The 14,896-nt window shown below is 34.4% G+C and overlaps 1 long non-coding RNA gene across 1 annotated transcript in view; it reads right to left on the bottom strand.

Moving 5' to 3' along the window:
- Positions 1-14,896, bottom strand: part of LOC105480995 (uncharacterized) — a 575,131-nt gene that overhangs the window by 383,638 nt on the left and 176,597 nt on the right. The window lies entirely within an intron of this gene.

The raw sequence follows: 14,896 nt of genomic DNA, 5'->3' as shown, positions 1-14,896 counted from the left end.
TACTACTTTAAAAAATAATGTTAAACTTATGGATTTATATTCTCTAAATTTGGATAATTCTGAAGTATTAATAACTAATCTGAAAGTAGACATTAAAATACAGGTTATCTTAAAGAATTACATTTTAATAGTTCTCAACTAATAACCATTCTGCCAAGGAGGTAGTTATGCGAAGTAATATTCCTTCACTGTTTCTTGATACTTTTGTTGGTAAATTGGATTTGAAAAGCACTTTTGACAAAGATCACTGACTCTACATGCAAATTAATGTTGCCTTTAAGCTTAACTGCAGCTCTCAGCTTTTGCTCTCCAAGTAAATAACAAAAGGCAGCCGAATCATCCACAAAGCTAACATGAAATATTCTCTGGCCCATCTGACATTTCAGTACAAGTACTGCTTAGAAAACCAAAAATACATCTGGGTAAAATTGCAGAATATTTGAAACTAGCAGGGCTGTCTGTCAAGACTTTCATTTTTTAGTGACTTCTGATTTCTTAAAAACATACATCAGCCTTTATTCACCTTTGAAAGCATCATTGTTATAGCAGATGTCTGCTTAAGAAGATGCTTGGAACTATTTGGAAGGCTGTTCGCTTTGTCTGAATTGTATTTCACTGACCTCCCAGTGGTTCCGTTATTTCACACAGTTGGCTTTCCCTTCTCCATTCCCTTAGAGTGTGAAAATGGAAAAATGTAATGGCCATCCAGGTACAGGAGCCTGGCTGTGAAAATTCTAGTTCTTCCCACAGTATTCATCAAGACAAATTGATTTTCTCGCAGGTCATTCTTAAAAGTAGACATTAGTATAGTTGCTGGTGTGTTTAGGTAATTTTACATATATTCTCATCTGTTTTGACTCCTCTTTGATTGGCAAGTTCTATCAATTTTGTTCACTGGCCATACATGATTTTAGCCACCTTTGGTCTATAAACTATTTAATTAAAACTTTATTTCCCTAATGTTGCTGATTATGTTTTTAACTCATTAATATAGTTTATCATTGAGTACATATTCCAAGAAACTCTTTGGCTTACATCTCTGTCTAATGTATAATCTAGTAGAAACTGACACTGGACAACTTTAGAGTTGACTCCATTTTTGTATACATTCGTTCACTCATTTCTTATTTTTGAAGCAACATTATTTTCCAAGTGCAGTGTTAGGAGTCACAGTTGGATATAGATAATGGAGAAATAGACATAGATATTTGCTACAGGTAGATATAGTATACTTAAAATAGATACTTAAAATGATTTAAGCAATATAAGTAGCAAACAAACTATTTTGGCAAATAGATTAAGTACTTGTGTGCATGGATCACAATTTTATCTACAAAATCATAATAGCATGGTAATTCCAGCTGACAGTGATAATTTCTTGAAAATTTTATCCTTATCCTTCAATTTACTTAGTCATTATAAAATACATTGCTCCAATAGGCTTAGTTCAAAATAAAGTTCTGAAATAAGCTGCAACTTGGATGAACCTTTAAAATATTATGTTATGTTGAAAAAAATCAGTCACAGAAGACCACTTATTACATGATCCCTTTTGTATGTAATATCCAGAATAGGCAAATCCATTGAGACAGAAAGTAGATTAGTGGTTACCAAGAGCTGGGGGAAAGGAGGAATGAAGAGAGATCACTAATGGGCATGAAGTTTATTTTTGGGGTGATGAAAATACATTGGAACTAGAAGGTGGTGGTGATTGCACAACTCTGGGAATATACTAAAAACTGTTGAATTGTGCACTTTAAATGAGTGAATTGTATGGTTCATGAATTATACTTCTGTAATGCTGTTAAAATGTATGCATGCACACACACATACAATAACATACACTGATGCATTAAAAACAAGTTTTTAAATTATATTAATTCAAATTGGTAATTCTAGGTTCTGACACTAAAAGTTTTAAAGAATTTTTAAACTCTTTTGAAATCACTCTATCTGTCATTAACTAGTAAAAACTAATAAAAATTTATCATTTGTTATAATTTATGAATTTATAATTTCATTATAATTATATAATTTAATAAAAAATAAAATTGACAAATACTGCAGTTAAAGTTAGGTCACATGCTTTAGATATGATAGTTATGCTAATGTCTATGTAATCATGCACTAGTGTCTTTTCTGTTTTAAAACTTAAAACTGCTAATATTCACTGCTTGCCAAATTATAAAATGCCTCTTTCACTTTTACGTGCTTCTATAGTTTCTCTAATCTATTTGAATGAATGTATATTTACTGGTTATACAGAATGCCAGGAATTGCTAGAAAAGCAAAAATGTCTAGAAAAGCAAAACTACAAAAATATAGCTACCATTTCTCAAGTTTTTTAAGCACAAAAAAGGCTTTATTTTTACAAGGGCTTTGTTTTGTTTCTTGGACAAATGCCTATCCATTTACACAGATAGTCATTCATATATTGCAGTTTTTATCCTGCGTGTATGCTTTCTGCAAACATTAATTGAGTATTACTATGATCCACACATTCCCTTCTCCTCTAAGAAACTGGACACTATTGTCTTTCAAACACTAACAATCTAGTGAAACTATTGATACCAAGAGAGATTAACAACGTAAGAGGTCAGTCTTTCTATGAAAAAGAGATATGTGAGTATATCAAATCATTGTCTATTATCTCCAAAGAACATTTATGTTTTACATATACCATTTTTTATATGTACAGTTGAGCCACCTTTGAAAGGACTGGTTAATCAGGGTACAAGCAGTCTGCTAATGCAATAAGTTCAGCTACCTTTTGCCCTGCCCTGTGGTTTCAGTGGTTCTCTGAAGGCAAATGATCCACATGTCTGAAACTCATAAAAAGGGCAGAGTCCTTTTATTTTATATTTTATTTTTATTTTTGTGACTTAAAGAGCAGAAATTTATTGTTTCAGTTCTGGCAGCCAGAAGTCTGAGATCAAGATCAAGGTTATGATGGGATTGGTTCCTTCTGGGGCAGCAAGGAAGAATCTGATCCATGCATCTCCCGTGGTTGCTGGTGGTTTGCTGGCAGTCTCTGGTACAACCAATATTTTAACCAACCAATGAAACATTCCTCCTATTATGACTTCTTGAATCCTATGCCCTTTCCTTCGTATCTTGCCTAAGATTATAAACTAATCTCCCAAAATTTAATCTTCATAGAGATATAAGTCTTTAGACATCAAAATTTTTTTCTTTGTCTTTAGTTTTCAGAAGTGTAATTATTATGTGTCTTAGCAAGGATTTCCTTAGATTCATCCTGTGTCATTTGCCCCACTTCTTGATTCTGTAGGTTTATGTGTATTGCCAAATTTGAGGATATTTCAGTCATTATTTCTTTGAATACTTTTTCAGCCCTATCGTCTTTCTTCCCTTCTTTTGCAACTTTGATGACACGAATGTTAGTTTTTTGTTATAGTTCCACAGATCGAATGCTCTGTAAACTTTTTATTCTTTTTCCTCTCTATTGTTCAGATTAACTTCTACTGTTCTGACTCCCAGTTTGATGATTCTTTCCTCTGTCCCTTCATTCTTCTGTTGAGCCCACTGAGCTTTACATTTCAGTTATCTGCATTTTTCAGTTCTAAAATTTTATTTGGTTCTTCATTATATCTTTTATTTCTTGTCTGAGCCTTTGCTGAGGCTTTTTATTTTTTATTTGTTTTCAAGTGCATTTAAAATTGCTCACCAAAGCATTTTTATCTTTTTAGCATGGCTGCTTTAAAAATCATTACAGATGTCATCCCAGCATTGGCTTCTACTGATTGTCTTTTTCAATTCATTTTGAGAATTTGATGAGTGGCTTTTGATTGAAACCTGAACATTTTTATTTTATGTTATAAGACTCTAGGTATTATTTAAACTTTCTGTTTCAGCTAGATTTTTGTTGTTGTTTTGTTTTGTTTTGGCTGGTAGGGGAACTCAGGTAGAGGAGGAAGTGGCATATGGACTCAGACCTGTTACTGCTGGGTGGAGGTAGAAATTCAGGTTCCCCACTCACTCACCTTCTGTTGACACTCCTTCTCATTATAGCGGGCAGCGGTGGGAGTTCTAGCCCCTCAGGTGATCTCCAATGACAGTATGACAAGGGTGGCTTCATTACAGCTGGCAATGGTGAAAGCCATGACTGTCCATCAAGCCTCCTCTGACATCATCTTAACAGGGTGTAAGAGGGGGGCCTTCATAACTGCCAGGCAGGGATGGAAGCCCAGGCTCACCCTGCAGTCTCCACTGGTATCACAAGGCTTGGGGAGCTCATTACCAACTGAATGGGATGAAAGTCTCAACTCGCTCTTTGGTCTTCTCTGACATCACCCAGGCAGGGTATATCGGGGCACTTCATTATACTGCACAAGGGTATAAGTCTAAGCTCCTACTTTGTTGTAATGGGTTCTCTAAGTAAAGATGGGTTGGTTTTTTTCTGATTTCTTTTTTTCTTTTTCAATTTTTTGTTTGTTTGTTGTTTAGCTAGAATACAGTGGTTATCATCTAACAACTTCAGATTTTGGTATCTGCAGGGGTCCTGAAATCAATTTCAGGGCCAAGCATAAATCTTTCTATTAGCCATTACATTACCCACTTTTAGTTTTGGATTACAATTTGGGTGTTTTTAAAATAATATGAGCTTAAGAAATTTGAAAAATCTATGTCAGTCTTTGAAATTATGTAGGAGTCAACTTTATTTTGACACACTCTTTAAAAATTTTTATCTGAAGACTATAATGAAGTTGGAGGGTACAGAGAGAAATACACTATACCAAGATAGAATGATATAGACTATGCTCAACTTCTTTACCCAAGAAAAGACTGTATTTGGATTATAGTCCATATATATATGTATCTCAACACAAATAACCTGGAATTATACGTACATGAAATTTCTAAGAAGAAATACAGAGACAAAGAGAACCATAATTACAATAACCATATACAGGGTGAATAAAAAGAAAGTTTGTAGTAAGTAGAGAAGAATTGTATTATATCATCAAAACGTGGTAGAGAAAAACTAATGCAGATGAAGGTTTTTGTTACTCCGGAAATTTTTAATGTACATTATCACTATCATTCTCCAATTTTAAGCTTTGTGCTTCTGTTCAATGACTGCAAATGGAGTAGTTAAAACAAAATTGGTCAAAATGTTGAGTTGGTTAAAAATAAATTTTCCCCATCACTGGTTTTTATATAACTACACTTTTAAAGTAACATGAGACAGTTGTGCAATAGCTTCTCTAATTTTAAACATTTTCCCCATTTTTATAATTTTAGGAGGTTTCTACTTGCTTTACATTTCTAAACAATATTGAATATATTTTAGTCATAATTGTTTTCGTTATTTGATTTTAAGTTTTTAAATGAATTTGTTGATTTTCTGTGTCAATTATCCTTAAATAAGTTAGTTGACGTTTTCTCAGAAAACAGTAATATCTTTAAACTTTACGTGCTCTGAAGTAATTTTGTCAAATCAGTAAATATTGGCCATTTTCTAAGTTCATTCAATTTTATGAATTTTAAATTCATTTACAAATGCCAAGGCCAACTTTAAACATTGAGACATATTTTAAGTTATTTTTTATTTTATATTTACTTTATATTTAAGCAGTTTTTACATGAAACAATTGTTGTTACTCCAAGACAGGATAGCATCACTATTTGATATCTTTGTGCTGTTAAGACTTGGACCGACAGTCAAAAGCAAATATAACACTGGTGCAGATTCCCAGAAAAGAACAGCACTGTCCTTGGATTGCTCAGTAAAGTAGGCATGATGTTTTATCTGCCAGCATCCCTTCCTTAGTGGGGTTGTCCTTGCGTGAACACACAGTAACCCTTACAATATATGAACATATAAGACACAAGGGACAAGTTCAAGTCTTTCCATTAGCCATTACGTTACCTGCTTTCAGTTGAGGATTATAATTTAGGTTCTAGAACTTGCAGTGTAAAATCCTGATAAATACTAATTATAAAATACCAACCAAAAAAGGACTGCTATGTAGCTTGTTTTGTGTAGGGCATGGAGTGGTGAAAAAAAATATGAAATGATTGAAGAGAACCAATAATCAATTCAACTGAAGTGCTAGATTAAAATGTGACCAATTTGCCCTTCACATAAATTATTAAAATTCAAAAACATTGCCAATAATCAGAGCAGGCTTTACTAGCTACAGTAAAATTAGGAAAACAGCTTCAAGTGTTTCCGATAAAACAGACAAATAGGCTTAAAGATGAACAAAGCTTATGAAAACTACTCTAAAATTATTAGTACATTAAAATAATAACAAAAAAGACATAAATATGGATACAGATGAATATAGTTATATAACTATTTCTCAATTTGTTCTTATTATAATGATGTTTTGGCCATATTGCTGTCTTATTACCCCCCCACACCCGACCTTTTTTGTTCTAAATTTGCCATTCTCAATATTACTTTTCAAGACAAAGTGGTACATATGGGTATGGGTATTATTTCCCATCCAACAAAACTGAATTAACTGTTAGCCCAGGAACAACCTGTGACACTCAACCAGTTGAACTAGTGACATAGTCCCATATAAAGGCAAAAGCAGCCAAGGCAAGAAATGGCTGAATTTTATGTGGTCAGAGTCATACCCACTTCAGCTATTGAATAAATCTCCTTAGCCAAAACAGTTTCACCTTCCCTATGGAATATGAAACCAGAAAATATTGCCTAGATTTATATATACAATATCCAATGAGAAATAGGGAATAAAAGAAAAGATACTAGAAAAAAGGAGATTTCCATTTGAATCATTGCTTTCACGTATCTTTCCATATCTCCCATTACGAAATACTCTTAACATGATGTTATTTTATTCTTCTGGTTTTCTCATGGAATCAGGGCCAGCTAAATCATTTATGGGGTCCAGTGCAAAATTAATATGAGGGGTCTCTTTTTCAAAAATAATTAAGAATTTCAGAATAGCAAGAACAAGAAGCATTAAACTAAGCATGGAACCCTCTAAGCACAGGTCCCTATGCAACTGTGCATCACACACCCATGTAGGGGGTCCTGCAAGGAAATGTAAATTATAAAACATATACAACAATCTGATAATAAGCATTGAGACCAAGACATATACACATGATTTTTAACCATTTATCCTATTTCCAGGGCTCTATATAGGGGATATACCATAGCTTTTAATATTAATATACAAAATAAATTTGTCCCAGTGTTATTGTAATAACAGAAAATTAGACAATTGAATATTAAGAATAAATTTTGGGCTTTTAAAAGGTTCTTAGTAAACCATGCTTTCTTAATGACATAAAATGCCGAAGATGAGAAAAAGTAGGGCAGAAAACTAGAAATAAAGCCTGTTCCTTCTCTCACCTTTTCCCCACATTTGCTATTTTTCTCCATATATATTCTTAAAACTGAAAAAGGCATTTAGTAAAATATCATAGTGGTTAATTCTGGGATATGGAATTATATATAGGTATAACTTTCTTCTTTGTGATTTTCTTTGGCTATCCTATATTTTCTACAATGGACGTGTATTACCTTTACAATTAGGGGGAAAATAATAATAAAGTTTTCACCTAAAACTGATAGTTCCTTAACAAATACATGGAAGCAAAAACTGAGCAGTAATACAAGTAGACCTGCTGCAAACATGGCACATGCTCTCTCTAGCATAGGCCTTTTGTAACCAAGCAGCTTGACTTCAAAATTCATTTCTAAACCTTTTTTTTCTTTTTGCTCCCTAGTCACAAGAAAAAACTTTGAAGCCAACTGCAGAAGCTTTTTTCCCTTAAACTTAAAATAGACTCCATGTCCCTCCATTTCCCATCATATCCAACGTTTACATTTATCTAACTGTATGCTAGTAGCTAAGCATGCACTTCCTTAGAAGTTCCAGGGGCTAATCTTGAGGCAGACAGAACAAGTCTTGAGATCCAGCTGCAAAATTCCAGAAATTACCTCAAAGTGGCTAGTTACAACCTAGTCATTGTTGAGATGATACCAGCCTGTGTTCCAGACGGACTGAGACCCAACAGGCACCGAAAGGAGACACAGACCTTGTACTCAGCACAATTGCTGCATGCAACTTAGATCAAGTTCCCCTTTTCAAGTTCACACCCTTACCATCTCCCCAGAAATTCAAAGTGGTTACTTTGGATGGGAATCTGGCCATTTCTGCACTACTAGTTTTGGTCAATAAAGTCACTTTCTTTCTACCATAGCTTGCTATTGTCATTGGACTCTGCAAGTAACAAATAGAGGGGGCTGCCTTCGGTTACATCTTAGAAAAGCAAAATTTAGTGCAGAAATCGGTGTTCTAGCTCAGTTTACACAATTTTCTTGGTCAACATGCCCTACCAGCTTGTTCCATTTACATCACTGAATGATTTAGTGCTGCTATTTTTAATGTACAGGTTAACAAATGATGGACATGAAACTATTTTAAATGGTTTTATATACAGCACATTTTAATGGCTTAGTCCCAGAACAAAGATCATCCTATTATCAACACAATCATGATCACATATTGAACAAGAGTATAGATGATATTTAGGGAAAAAGAAGTTTAGAATTTTGAAGCATCTTGAGCCCTTAACAACAAAGCTGAAATAAGGATGTGGGCATAGTTAGTTAATTTGGGAGGTGATGACACAGATCACCAGGAATGAGTGAGCAAGAGTTATCGGTAGTTAAAAAGAAGGCAATGGTAGGACCATTATTGAACTGCTTATTCCTATGGGCAATGAGTGCTCAATAAATCTGAAGTGGTAGTGGAATGCCTCTTGGAATCTTCTCAACAAAACTAAGAAGCTGAGGTATTAAATTCTCCCATTAGTTAAGGATTTGCCTGGAGGCATGGACTTCCCTGCACTTTATGACTGCCTGCATAGGAACGTGCAAGCTTCCTTGGCTATGAAGAGAGATGAAGCAGAAGACTGAGACTGTATGCTGTCAGGGTGCTAGGAACTGTTGGCACTGGTATGAGAGGTGGGCTGAAGGCATGTGATGTGAGGCTCTAAACACAGCTACATTTGGGAAATCAAAGGAAGAAAAGTGAAAGCGCAAGAGTGAATGTCTTGCAATGTGATGGATAAAGAAAATTGAAAAGGAGTATGCCTGATTCTATTTGTTTGCATTTTTAGTGGAGAGAAAGAGGAGACAGGGAAAGGAGGCTAACAAAGTAGGGCCACAGTTCTCTTACGTGAGCTGTGCCCTGGCAAAAATGTCACGGACAGGTTAAAGGTATGAGACATTACCGATAGGGGAGGTAAACTGAAAAACAACTCCCAGATGTATATGAGAATCCTCTTCTTCCCATCCTATAAAGACAAAATGTACTTTTTTCTGTAATTTTTCTTCTGTCAAACATCCGAATAGTTGTGCATCTCTGGATCCACACCAAGGCTTATTTTTAGAAGACTATTATTTCAGTGGTTTTCAAACAATAAAACCAAAAGGAATCACTAACTCATAGGTCTATATACCACAATGGAACTACAAATACCTTAGAGAATCAGGTCATTTCTGTCAAGTTCAGAGCAGGTCATGTGACATATCCCTTCTCACCACAGCTTTCTTGAAAGATATGTTCAGTGACTTGGAGAAACATGACAAATGCATTACAATAAACCCTTTGTGAGTCCCTCCAGAGTGATTTCTCAGCATTTTGTGCATGTCTCTTTTGTAGCGCTTAACACAGTCTATGGTAATGCATCTTGTACTTGTCTAAATCCCCAGAAACTGCCAAGTTTCACAGCGAGTGAGACCTTGTCTTATTCACATCTTCATAAACAGTGCATTATTGACGTCTGCACGCAGTGCTCAGTGCATTGCCTGATGCAGGGTGGGTGACCAACACTAATTGGCTGAGTTAGAAGGCAAACTATTTTTTAGATTAACATTTCATAATTTGTGTCAAATAGACTAATCCCAACATGGCTTAATCCATCTGGGATCTGAACTTGATCCTGCCACTACTAAGCAGAGTATCTTTGGGTAAGTCAACAACTTTTCCTCAATCTTTTTTCTCATCTTTACGATTAAAGGGATTAAGAAGATGATTTCTAGGGTACCTTCAAGCTCTGGCAGTCAATAATCTATGTGTCACAGCTGTTAGCTCATTAGAATGCACTAAAGGAATTTTTTCTCCAATTCCCTAACTAACTTCCCAAAGTAACTTTGAGGACCCTGTTTCGAATGGTGTATTTACGTGTAAGTGCATAGATATGATAAAAGGGAAATTAGACTTTTAAATCAGGACGCTAATAATTACTTTTGTTCTCCTGAAGTTTTAAAAGCGAGTATTTATGTTTGCTTTAGAGGATTTTGGGTTGTTTATGTTCCATTTCAATTTCCAATCATTGGTTTTAGAGATCTGCAGATGAATGTTAACCCATCAATAACAAGAAGCAGCCCTTGTGCTAATACACACTTTGTTTTTGCAACTCCGGCTTCTAGTTAAACAATATGCACAAAATCTGAAAATTGTATTCACTTTATCAACGAACCTTAACGGAATGCCAGGCATTGTGCTTATTCCAGAAACTGAAAAACAAGTTGGAGATATCTTGGTGAGCTAAAAAATAAAATCAATGGAAACATAATACTTCTGCCATTCATGCAGAACTTAAGAACTAGATAATTTTGGGAATAAATGTGTACTATTACTACTGTTTTACTCATAGGTATTCTAAAGAAATAAGATAGCAATTGAGGAAGAAAATAAAAATAAAAATCAGGAAATCTATGTTCAAAGCAAGACAATGGATTGAAAACTATAGTTAAATCAATTGAAATATTTGAGAGAAAGTTTTTTAAAAAACATATTTTAGAATAGTGGTTATTTTAGTCATGTAGCCTTATCTCATTTTGAGGGATTTTTTTTTTCAAACATTATTTCCAAAGAATACCTGAATGACCTTGCCTTAAAGAAAATTCACTAAAGCCAAATCGGAATCTCAGTCTTCCAATGCCCGGAGCTGCCGAATGGTACTCGTCTGTGGCCTGTTAGGGACCAGGCCACACAGTAGATGAGTGGCAGAGGAGCCAGCATTACCCACTGAGCTCCACCTCCTGTCAGATTAGCAGCAGCATTAGATTTTCACAGGAACGGGAACCCTATTGTGAACTGGGCATGCAAAGGGCCTAGGTTACAAGCTCTTTATGAGATTCTAATGCCTGATAATCTAAAGTGCAACAGTTTCATCCCAAAACTAACCCCCTTCTGCCAACCCCCATGAAAAAACTGTCTTCCATGTAACCAGTCCCTGGTGCCAAAACATCGGGGACCCCTGGACTAAAGTGTAAATGGGATCATTCTGTATTATTTCTTACAAGTGCATGTGAATCTACGATACTCTCAATAAAAAAAATTAATTACAAAAATCAATAAGGAAAGTACAGACAATCCATTAGAAAAATGAATCAAAGACTTGAGCAGGCACAGAAGAAGAAAAAAAAAAAGAAAAATAAATCTATGAAAAGTAATCAGACCCCTTGGCAATCAGATAAATGCAAAATAAAATTACAATTATATACTATTATGCAGACTGGCTAAAAATAAGAACATCTGATAAAACTAAATGTTACTAACATTGGATCATAAATCAGATATACTGTTAGTGGGAGTATAAACAAATATAATGACTCTGGAAAACCATTTGTGTCATATTCCAAAAGATGAAAGATGTGCATTCTTTAGACCCAGAAATTCCAAGTCTAGGTATCAGAGAAATGTACATATGTGCCAAGGATATGTGCTCATAAGAATGTTCATAGCTACATAGTTTGTTTTGGACAAAAACTGATAACAATTCATGTCCATTTACAAGGATGGATAAATAAGTTGGCATATATCAATACAATTGCTATATTCTACATTAAGCTAAATATTCTATATAAAATTATATACTATATTTTCTATTCTATATAAAATTGTATTCGATATAAAATTATATACTATATGCTATATATTACAAATATACAATATTTAGCTTAATAGAGAACATAATTTTATATAGAATATAAAAACTATATTAAGCTAAATATATAGGAAGCAAAATAATTGCTATATTTATATATTCTATTAATATAAAATTTGGAAGCAGCTACCTTATTGAAGAAGAGTTACACAGGTGCTATGCTCACATGAAAAGACAGAAAAAAAAAAAAAAAGACGACCTTACAAGTCGATACAGTGTTTATACATAGAGCGGGGAGTTGGGTAGTATGGGAAGCAAAGGTTCTGAGCATGTCTTAGCATGTCCCTTGCATTCTATTTCTTGATCGAGAGGTGATCACACATGCATTTGCGTTATAATCAATGTCAATCTGCCAATCTGAAAATGTATTTGCACAACTAAGTATATTAAAATGTTGCAAGCTTAAAAAATGAAATTTTAAAATTGCCAGATTTTTTTTGGTTTTGGTGAATAACGCCAGACTGAATTTAGAAGGTAGTAATGCAGGGCTAAATATACAAAATAAAATAAATGGAAAGTTATAGCTTCTCTAAACATTAAGGATTTTATAATACATTCCTTTCCTATCCTCACCTCCACTATAAGGAAATATCAAATGCAAATGAAAATAATTAGCTGTCCACAAATACAATAATTTTTATTCAGTGGTACATGGAGAATGAATAAGCATAAATAATTTTACCCTTTGATTGGAGTGATGTGCATTGACAAAGTTTCTCCTCATCTGAACACATATTTCTGATCTTGAATTTTCTTCTGTTACCATAGTAAGCACTTAATAAGCATTTATAAAATGAATATATTTCTATTTAGTAAAAAAGATTACACTTAATATTTTTCATTATAACTTTAAATGGAATATTTTTATGCATACAAAAAAAAAGATGAATAAAACAGACCCAAAATTTTTTCTTCTTTTTGGCATTCTGGCATATTTTGCAATTTCTTATCTTCTACAATGGATGTATATTGCTTTAATGATTAGAGGAATAAACAACAAAAATGTTATTTGAAAAATAAAATGAAAGCAATAATTTAATTACCAATTTAGATCACTGAAAACATAATCAGGAATAGTCAAGTTTATCATTATTTTGGCCAATGTTTATTACTGGAGTCTTAGGAAATGTGGTCTAACTAGCTTCAGATGGGTTTTGTTTAGTAACTATGGTCATTGCCTCATTAAATGAGAGATATCAGTGGAAACAGAAACTCCTTAAATTACTCAATTACATTTTTAGCCTTTGAAATTCAATTTGGGAGCCAAGACTGATTACTGTATTTGAGTGTAATTTCTTCCTCCCACTTCCTGCCTTAATCCACTATTTAAATTCTGCATATAATTCTTCATGTTATAATTATTTGGGCATTGAATTTGTATGACTTTGTAGACTAAGGATCCAGGATTTCTCTGAGACGTCCCATTACCTCAATTAAATATATATATATATATGGGAGCAGTAAGACCAGTGTCTCCTGAATTCTCTTATAACCTAGATGTGCCCAGGCTCCCATGGCCAGCCTCAGATTTCACCCTACACAAGAGTCATTTCTAAAAAGCAGATTGCTTCCCAAATCATTAGTGAGCTACCTAAGCTTTACTAGAGATTACATAGAAGACAGGGATGTGGAGGAATATGTGACAAAACAGCATTTTTGCCTCAATGTAAGTAACCTTCATTAGACATCTTTTACCAAGACTGTTTTCTTTCCCACTGACTTCCAAATCTTGTTCTCTTCAACCTCCTGTCTTTCCCAGTCCTCCTCCACCCTCCCTGACTGTTCTCCCCTCTCCATTACTCCCTTTCTTTTATTTATTTATTTATTTAGAGACCAAGTTTTGCTCTTGTCACCCAGGTTAGAAGTAATGCAATGGCATGGTCTTGGCCCACTGTAACCTCCACCTCCTGGGTTCAAGTGATTCTTCTGCTTCAGCCTCCCAAGTAGCTGGGATTACAGGCGCCTACCACCATGCCTGGCTAATTTTTGTATTTTTAGTAGAGACAGAGTTTCACTATGTTGGCCATGCTGGTCTCAAACTCCTGACCTCAGGTGATTCACCAGCCTCGGTCTCCCAAAATGCTGGGATCACAGGCGTGAGCCACGCACCCAGCCCCACTACTCCCTTTCTTCACCAGAAAAACATATCTGTGTCTGAAACTCCAAATTTGCTTCCCCACAATCACATTTAACATTGTTTTAACTATGCAAAAAGTCATTAAGCTGAGGATTGGGGGTGATGCTGTGTGTGTGTGTGTGTGTGTGTGTGTGTGTGTGTGTGTGTGTCCCCAAGTGAGAAAACACAAAGTAGTTAAGAGATCTACCCACCTTCTCAGGAAGGAAAAGAGAGGTGGGGTAAAGGAGATAGAACTAATTTTTTTTTTTTCTGAAAACCTCTTGTCACACTAAGCTGAACTTTGCTTTCATTTCTGTAATATTTATGAAATAGAAATGTACCTTACAATCAAAATGTATAAGTATGGTGGTGCTGCCTTATTTTTTTGCAAAACTCTTATCCAAATTGGTAGTCATCTCACATATGTGGTGTCTTAAAATTGAACATGTTATGCATTTAAGAATTTTCTTTATTACTTTTTGAAATATAATTTTTCAAAAGCAATACTTCCCTATTCGACTCACTGATACAAATGCAAACATAATGACATACAAAGATGTATAAATAAAAAGTTAATCATCTTTCCCACCCTTGTCCCCATCCCCTGAGGTTAGCAACATTAACAATCTGCTCATATCTTTTCACAAAGCAGGCAGAGCTCAGACATAATAGACATATCTGTGTAGGTTTTTTGGTTGCGTAGGCTTTACAAAGATAAAACCATATTATTCTACTTGATTTTCTTATTCAAAATACATCATGGGATCACTTGTAGTTAATAAATCTGTAACTTATTTTTACATACCTATATGG

Source organism: Macaca nemestrina, chromosome 14 (genome assembly GCF_043159975.1).
Source record: "Macaca nemestrina isolate mMacNem1 chromosome 14, mMacNem.hap1, whole genome shotgun sequence".
Classification (NCBI taxonomy): Eukaryota; Metazoa; Chordata; class Mammalia; order Primates; family Cercopithecidae; genus Macaca; species Macaca nemestrina.
This window is presented reverse-complemented; position numbering and strand designations above follow the sequence as displayed.